Here is a 9,798-nt window from a genome sequence, read left to right as displayed (position 1 = left end):
TTGTATGTGTAGCTCTACCTCTAATTCCTTTATTTGCATTTATTTCTGCTTTCAAACCCTTATATGAGGCAAGTGGGATTAATTTATTTCATTATCTTAACTAGATTCATTGCTTTACTTTGTCAAACTCTGATTGATTTGCTCCACTCAATCTTATGTGTCCAAGAACTTAATGTGGATTCCTGTTCCACCTTATGAAAATCTGTTCCAAAAACTTCCTAATTCTTGACTCAAGGCATTCCAGTTAGTAATGCATTTCTCTCCTCAAATACAATGGAGTTGTGTTCTAATATATACTCTTCAACAATGTGCAGTTATTTCTCCCCAACTATCAATTCCCCTTAAAGCAGAATTTTATTAAAATGACTTTATCCTTCTGGGGATAATCAGTAAAATGGCAATTGGTGGGTGAATTAAAAATATACTAAAAGCAGATGGCAGAACATGAGTGCAGATTTTTACTGCAAAGCTTAGGAAAAGCAAAAGGAACTTGAATACAGAAAATGCAGAAAAGCCCTCCTTGGGCTATTAGGACAGAGAGAGCAGAAGTATGTTTAGGAGCTTCAAAGAGTCTGACTCTTTGCAACTGTTTATCTTAGGACTTTAAGGAAGTAAAAGGTGCAAGTGAAACACTCTGGATTATAAAATAGAATCTGATACAGAGAATTCAACTCCGTTAATATGCATGTTGCTTCCATGGAAATGTTGAGAAATTTTTAGCAAATAGATAGAAAATGATAGATGGTAGATATATAGAAAACAATTGTAGGAAAAAATGTGAAATGAAGATGTATGGTATTCCTTTTATATTTTATTTTGTTAATATGTTGCCCATAATGCTTTATTTCAAAGAATGCAAAACCAAAAAAGTAGTTCCTTTCTAACTTCCCCTGCAGCCTTGTCTTGTGGAGCTTGTATTTTACTTCATGAGAAATGCCAAGGAGATGTCATTTAAGCTGAAACCTCCAGCAGAATTAGCCAGAATATTTAGGAAAAAGATGTTTCCAGAAAAAGAAAGAGCTGGTATAAATGTCCTTAGGCAAGAAGGAGCTCACAATGATCGAGGAACAACAACAAAAAAGATTATTTCACTCAAGAAAAGTGAATTGGGAGTACTATATAAATGATGAGAGCTGAATATGATTCATGGGGCAGGTCACACTAGGGTGTTTGGGTATGGTCTAAATGGGTGGCATGAGTTGTTTTAAGGAGAAGAGTCACATGATTTGACAAGTTTTTAAGAGATCCCTTTGATTACTCTGGGGAGAATAGAACATAAAGTAGCAGAAATGAAAGCAAAGGGAGATAGTAGGAAGTAATTGCACATTTACAAGCAAGAAATGATGTTGGCTTGGACTCTGGTTATAGCAACAAATTAAAAAAAGGAAATACTGAGAAGAGTTGATTGGATTCGCTGACATTCTCAACATAAATGGAAATCAGTATTTTTTCCTAATAAATATAATATGCATCAATAGTTTAAAATATTTAATTATTTTACCATTCTGTGGGGCACAAGTAGACTTCAGGAAACATGCCAGTACAGAACTATATAAATGTGATCACTGGTAGAGATAGGAATTAATAGGCATTTGAATGTCTCCGTCAACCTGGAATACCACAAAAAAAGCTCTTTGCATTGTTATCATACCCTGTAGTTTTCTGCCATTTTCAGTTACTTAATATTATGTTTTGCCTCAATAGGTTATAGTGCTTTCTCTTGTTGTATTATATTTGCAGCAATTGTTAGTGAAGTTTTAAACTTCAATATCACATCTAAACCAAAACAAAATTGTTGCATACTATTTTCCATTAAAACATGAGATCACTATGACAAAAAAAGCTAAATGTGTCATGAAATGACTTAAATTGGATGAAAGTATATGCAATATATTAAGAAATAATCTCTGACTTTGTAGTTTTTTATTTGTAGTTTTTACTAGAACATGAAATCAATATGTGAACCCTGGCTAGAGTTTGCATCTAAACATAATAAAATAAAAGAAAATAATATTATCTAAATAATAGTATCTAAAATTAGTATCTAAAATAGTATCTAAAAATAGTATCTAAAATAGTATCTAAAATAGTATCTAAAATATTATCTAAAATAATATTAATATTATCATTGAAGCACTAGTGTACATTAGCGAACTGGACTATATAAAATAAACTTTATAATATTTAGCATTTGATTTTTATTTATGTATATTATAAAGTGAATATAGTTCACATTATAATAAAAATAAAAGTAGTATGTTAACTAATTAGGATAAGATGCCTACAAACTACATACCTGCCTAAATTTTCGACCCATGAAACCTCAATGATTTGTGTTAATGTTAAGGCTTACATTTATATATATACACACACATATATATATAATTAGGGGAGGAATTGTTAATCCTTTAATTTTAAAAACTTTAACTTTGCAGACAAAGTTGATTATACCTGTGGCAGAACACTGCAACAGCAATAAATAAATAAATAAATAAATAAATAAATAAATAACTTTTATTTTCTGTGGAGCTCCTAGAATTATGAATTATTCTGTAGACTGAGATGTGCCAAGGTCCCTTTCTTAGAGTTGCAAGTGCATAGGAGAAGGTCAAGGGAAATAATAAGCAGCACTTGATTTCCTTGACCACAGTGGATGGGCTTCTAAAACCAAATTACCTGACTGTAAATCCAGATCTATCTTTTACAGGCTATGTGATTGCGGATATTACCTCTTCTATGCTTCCATTTCCTCATCTGTAAAATGGAATTATAGCCTACTCTTATTTTGTTAGTATAGTGAGGATAAATTGAGTGAATGTATATAGTTCTTAGAATAGAGCATGACACATAGTAAGTGATCAAGAAAATACTGTTTACTACTAGTTATGTGACAGTCACTTCACATATAATAATGATTTAATAAAGGAGTAAGAAGAATGTAGAGCACGGCTTCTCAACATTGGCACTATGACATTTGGGGTCAGACAATTATTTAATGCAGAGGAGCTATAGGATGTTTAGCAGTGTCACTGGCCAGTAGTGTACCTCCTCCTCTCCAAGTTTTGACAATCACAAAGGCTTCTAGACATTAACAACTATCCCCTGAAAAGTAAAATTGTCCCTGCTTGCGAACCACAAATATAAAGTAACCACTCAAAGATTACATTACTAATTTTGATTGAATTTGACCAGCATTATGAAATAAGCATAAGCTTAAGTTTCTATACTTGATTTTGTCATTGTCAGTTAGGGCAGCAGAGAACTCCAATTCTGAAAATTCTGAACATGTGCTAATAGCCTATAATATAATCAAAACTTTCATTTTTGAAAAATTAGAAAATGTATTAAGCAGCAACATAGAATAATTAACCACAAAAATATTGAACATAAATCTCATTTGCCTAATTTCTCTTTTGAAGTCCTGTTTCACTATATAAGTATTATGTGTTTTGTTTCACAGCTAGATTGTAGCAGGACCAGCCGCAGACAAAACCTCTCAGACACCAAGTTATAGAAGGAAGGGCTTTATTCAGCTGGGAGCATCGGCAAGCTACTGCCTTAAAATCCGAGCTCCCCGAGTGCACAATTTCTGTCCCTTTTAAGGGCTCACAACACTAAAGATTTCACATGAAAGCGTCGTGATTGATTTGAGCAAGCAGGGCGTACGTGACAGGGGCTGCATGCACTGGTGGTCAGAGAGAAACAACAGGGCAGGGAGTTTCACAGTGTTCTCTTCTATACAATGTCTGGAATCTACGAATAATATTGGTTTCTAAGTTATGAATTGATTTTTAACTATTGGGTTTAGGCCAGGCAGGCCCAGGCCTGGTTTGGGGCCTGGGGCCGGGCTGCCTGTCTTTGGTTTTACTTCCTTGTTTTTTCCTTAAAACAGGTACTGAGTATAAAACAATATAAAACAGTATGAGAGGGTCTCTCTCTTTCCTCAAGATAATAGCCAGTTTTTTCTCTAAGCCTAAGGTTGGTTCTCAAATTTATAGCGGCTTATAGCTCTTCTAAGTTTCTATAAAACTTCAGCAACCTGCAGCAGGTTGAAATTTATTGATATTCACTTATTTAGCAGATCATATTACAACAAAGTCAGGGATTGACTCATCCAAACCAGATGCTCCCCCTGCCACCAGATCACTAGGAGATACTGCAATCATTCCCCTAGTTACTAAATTAGCAAAAATTCTCAGGGAGAGAGAAGGGCAAGATGGCACATTTTAATACTTACTATTATTCTTTACCATCTTTCCCTTTGAATGGATTAAGAATCTGACACAGACAGGCGGCCAGGAAGGATGTAACTGCCGCTGAGCTGGCCCTTCTGTGTCCAGAGGCTACCGCCGGCAGCGGCAGCCCATGAGCTACAGGAGGAGCTTTAGGGCTTCCTGGCCGGGTGCAGCAAGGGCCAGACTCGTCGCCAGCAGGCGCTGCACGCCAACCGGCCGGCCTCTGGCGGGCACGATGGCACGATCACGGAGAAGCTCCTCAATGGCCCGCGCCAGCTGCAGCCCCGGCCACGCACTCGCCTCACCTGAGCCTGGGTGGAACAATCCAAAGTTTTAATCAAAGAAGGTGGTGTTCAAGTTGCTGCTCAGAATAGTTGATACCCCCCAGGATTTGGAGATGCAGTGGATAATAGTAATTGCTGGCAACCTGGTAGTTACCTGGTAGGTGAGGATTTACTGGTACGGAATCGCGAGTGAACAGAGGTCGGATGCCTGATAACAGGATGCAGTGTTGTTTATGCTTCATTGCTCCTTAGGGACGTGGACCATTACATAACTGAAGACTCCCACCTTCAGGCAGGTTGGATTGGGTAGTACATGTTTGTTAACTACTTGGCATTGCCTTTTGTTGAGCCTTAAACCATTGGATATTGAGTTTATGAAGCATTTGCATGAAAAAGTGAGTATCATCCACTTACTGCCAAAGCAGGCAGACTCACACCAGAGGAATGCTAGCGAAAACAGATAATGAAAGAAATCCGAGAACACAAAATTAAAATATATGAATTTCCAGAAACAGATGATGAAGAAGAAAATAAAGTTGTTAAAAAGATAGAGGACTATTTACCTCTTGCTGTGGTAGGTACTAATATTATCATTCCAGGGTTGTGGCAGATTCAGAGGAAGGCGAGTATCCTTAGAGGATATTTTTGTGCTGTGAGTTGGCAAGCCATGAGCAAATGAAAAGGAATTTGGGCTTCAGCACAAAGAATCAGAGGAAGCGTCGTCAGTTTGAGGATGAGAAAGCAAACAGGGAAGCTCAACAATGTATTTTAGAACAACAGAACTCTTGAGAACCTTGGAAAAAGAACGAAGAAAGGGAAGATCTTTAAACTCCATTGACTATGATTGTATTGGTGCTTCTTTGTACCGGCTTGGGCGTCAGTGTTTGTTGAATCCATTTGGTAGTTTTACAGTTTTATCCATAATGATAAGTTTAACAGCATGACAAACATTATTTTTGTTGTTGCTGTTCTTGATGGAGATAAGATGCCTTGAATTGTCTAGGGTGTTGTGTGCTCAAGTAGCAGCTCTAAGTACCTTTCCTACATTTTTCTTTCTTTTTGGTGTGGGTATCTCGAGTTTAATGCAAAGAGAATATTTTACTTTGTTGTGCAGAATGTATTTCTGGTGGTTTGATAGCTTGCAGGAGATTTCAAAATAAAAGGACTCCAGAAGGTTTTCATTGAGGATAAACTGCCATGATATGATGCAAACGGCGCTTCTCTATGATGGTTATAATGCTTGGTTCCATTCAATGCGGCATACACAATAATGTAATTTAGTCTAACACAGTTGACCCTATTTTTTGACACTTCCATTGTTTAAAAATACATATGGAAAAAAACCCTATATGCTTACAGTGCACCTAGAGCTTTTTATAACAACATCTTTTTGTTTGTTTGTTTTGGATTTCTTAAATATATATTATTCTCATTTAGTGCCCTCTTTGACCAGAATCTCATTACTGCTTCATTTTTGTAATAACATTTAATTTAGATATTTTCCATATATTGACCTTGCTAAAATAGAATATAGCATCTTTCATATGGTAGGAACCAACAAGGAAACTTTGCTTTAACTCAGCACACACATTATGATAAGTAGCAGGGGAAAATGCATTTATAGATCATTTCTAGGCAAAATTGTGGCCTTCAATAACCAGCCTGTTTCTACCTATATGCAGTCTCTTTATTTTACTAGAAATAGGAATCATGGCCTCTTGAAGAGAAAAAAGCCACCATTCTGCATTTAGCTGTATTCATATATTTCCTTTCTGTATTTTTTGTTTGTATTGTAAAAAATTCACATAATAAACCATGTTGTGATGTAAAAAAAAAAGAATCTGACATAAATATAACTTGCTAAAGTAAGGGTGTTAGGTGAGAGGGAAGTCATATTGGTCTAAGAAAAGTCTTAGAGAAATATTTTGAAAAGATAGAAGGGTTGGATTGGGTGGAGTAGGGGAATCACACTAAGGAGATGGATCATTCACAATTTCTTTAGACATGGTGAGGCAGCCACAGGAGTCTGAACTTGTTGAAACCCTAGTCTGAAGCCAGTAAAAGTGCTCAATAAGGTCATCGTTGATCTTCTCTGCCTAAAGCAGTTATTCACACCCTGCCTTTGGGAGAGGAAACATCTACAAACCTTTGTTCTCTTTGTTAGCAGACGGATGACATGAATTTTGGAAAAACGTTGAAGAGAGACAGAATGAGATTTAGCTCAAGCAAGTGATTGACTTGTGCTGGGTTGAAAATGTAGTTTTTCAACAGGCAGGTTGAAAATGTGCTTCAGCATTGAGGATACCAGATGTAAACATCCATGCACAGAATTAGAAAGGTTCAACTTTCATGGTTGCTATGGTTTGAACGTTCCCTCCAAAACTCATGTTGAAACTTAATCCAAAATATGACAATATTGAGCGAGCTTTTTAAGGAGGGGATTGGATCATGAAAGTTCTTCCTTCATGAGTGCATTAATCCATTCGTAAGTGAGTGTATTAATGGGTTATCTTGGGAGGGGAACTGTTGGATTTATAAGAAGGGGAAGATAGACCTGAGCTAGCACGTTAGCATACTCAGCCCTCTTGCCATATGATACCCTGTGCTACCTTGGGACTCTTCTGAGAATCCCCACAAGCAAGAAGGCTCTCAAAAGATATGCCCCGTCGACCTTGGATTTCCAAGCCTCTTAGCCATAGAAAATAAATTCAGTTCTTTGTAAATTACTCAGTTTTAGGTATATTGCTACAAGCAACAGAAAATGGACTAAGACAATGGTCTTATCTGGAACTTTGTAAACTAGAATTGGCTGTTTAGCTTCAGTATGTATTTTTCATAGATTCAAAATAATTTTGTTTTGAATTGCACAATGAAGGAGCATCATGAGCTTTTTGGCAGCATGTAGAGGCTCTAAATATCAGTCTGGCATTGTGATAAAGCAGACAATTTAAATCAAGTCCAATTTGTGCCCCATGACTATTCTTTCTGGTTACATTTCAGAAAAATAGGAATGGATGCGTAACTCAAGGAGAAGCATGAGGCTTTTCCTCAAAATTTTGGTTTAGAAAATGAGGTATTCTAGTATGTTAATTATAGGCATTTCAACTGAGAAGTCTAATAGCATTGGACCAGAATAGTCACAGCAGTGCAAAGTCATGGATAAACTTAAGTTAAAGGGAACAAATAGTAAGAGCCTTCCAAATTAATCTGTATCAGAAAGGATGATAAACAGAATGGGAACTAGAAACCATGCAGACTTGGAACTAGATATAAAACAAACAGCTATCTAATGATTTCCTGTTTACTCTGAGCCCAAGATATTCTTGTATCCTTTCAGTTAAAGCTCTGTTTTACTAAGGAAATTTAAGTAAGATTCTGTCTCTTGCAAGAAAATAACATCTAAGACATCTTCGTATTTAATACTGCTTTAATTTTGTTTACAACAGTGGTCCCCGACCTCTTTGGAACCAGGGCTTCATTTTGTGGAAGACAATATTTCCATGGACAGGGTCGTGGGGAAGGTTTTGGGATGAAACTGTTCCACTACTCAGATCGTCAAGCATTAGATTCTCATAAGGAGCATGCAACCTAGATCACTTGCATGTGCAGTTCACAGTAGAGCTGGTGCTTCTATGAGAATCAAATGCTGCCAATGATCTGACAGGAGGCAGAGCTCAGGATTAATGCTCACTCATCCACCTCTGCCATTCTGCTGTGTGGCCCAGTTCCTAACAGGCCGGTACCAGTTTGTGGCCTGGGGGTTGTGACCCCTGTTTTACACTATAACATTTCCACACATCTCATGGCCTGTCTTTCAGATCCACTGCTTGTCTCAACTCAAGTCTGGCTACCTGGAAATTAGATTTTTTTTTAAATTGAAATTTGAATATCTTTATGTTGAATACCCAGTCTCCACTTTTACACAGTCCCTACTGTCTTATATCATACCTCTCTAGCTGGGAAGATATCAACTTTACATTAACTTTTCCTGTTTCAGGGCTATTATTTTATCTTCAATTATCAAAATCTATCTACTTTTTTTTTTAACTTAGACACATAAACTAACATTTTATTAATGTGAAGTGCATACTAAGCATCTTTTTTTTTTTGAATCAAGAAAAAAGAGTTTAATCAATGGTTATTTTTTAAACTGTCTGCACTTTGAAAGGACATATATACATATGTGTAATTATACATATATTTGCACACACATGAGCATATAATATACATACCCACAAACATATATATGTATAATTTTTACATGTCATCCAAATATATACAAAATGAGCAGAAAATAAGGAAAAATCCCTGTCTGGTGTGCATGTGTTTACCACTCCTCCATTACTGAATGCTTAAGTAGCAAATATCAAGAAAACTCTTAAAGTTGCTTGTGTTTAATAAAAGGCTAACATCTTCTAAGCAGTAGTAAAATCAATTATGGTTTGCATAATGATTAACAGTTATTCTCACACATGGATTTATTTGGTATTAATTTAATAATATAAAACAGATAAAACAACTATGTATAAATAAATAAAAAAACTGAAGATTGTCATTTGTCTATTTTAAGGTCATGGCTTGAGCCTAAGTTTTCTTTTCTTTTTTTTTCTTTTTTTTTTTGCATGCTGAAGGATTTATTGGTGAAGTGCCATCATATAAATAATATGCTTTAAATTTCAGCACAAAAATACATACAGCCAATATGGAAAAATGCAAACAATTGTTATATCTACATGATGTGTATATGAGAGTCCATATACTGTATACTAGCCTCCCTACTACTTGGCATTTGTCAGAATTATTATTATTATTTTTTTTTTGTCAGTCCAATTTAATCTTTAGTTTAAGGTCATTTAAAATGTATATAAAATGAAATATATCTACTTCAGAGTTTGATATTAGTTTTCCCAGCATATTGATTTCTTATATCTCAAAATGGAAATTTCTTGAAATTTCGCACTATTTATAATGCACACAATGATAGAACTAGAGTCATTGACTTAAGTTATGGTGGTAGAGTGTCTCATGTTGGCAGATATAGTCTTCTGTAAATATTTCTATTACATAGTTCTAATTACATAGCCCTAATTTCTTTTTATTTATTTATTTATTTATTTATTATACCTAAGTATCTTTTGTTAACTTTCTTTTATTTCACATAATTTTTTTTTCTTATACTTTATGTTCTATCATGCAATGTGCAGGTTTGTTACACATGTGTATACATGTGCCATGTTGGTGTGCTGCACCCATTAGCACTAGATCATTTACATTAGGTA

The 9,798-nt window shown here is 35.5% G+C and overlaps 1 pseudogene; it reads left to right on the top strand.

The window, feature by feature from the left end:
* The first annotated feature begins 4,545 nt into the window (after nt 1-4,545).
* Nucleotides 4,546-5,198, top strand: LOC116273597 (annotated as a pseudogene).
* The last annotated feature ends 4,600 nt before the right edge of the window (nt 5,199-9,798 follow it).

Source organism: Papio anubis, unplaced genomic scaffold, assembly GCF_008728515.1.
Source record: "Papio anubis isolate 15944 unplaced genomic scaffold, Panubis1.0 scaffold930, whole genome shotgun sequence".
In the NCBI taxonomy this organism is placed as follows: domain Eukaryota; kingdom Metazoa; phylum Chordata; class Mammalia; order Primates; family Cercopithecidae; genus Papio; species Papio anubis.
The sequence above is the reverse complement of the archived record's forward strand: the minus strand, read 5'-3'. Positions and strand labels throughout refer to the sequence as shown.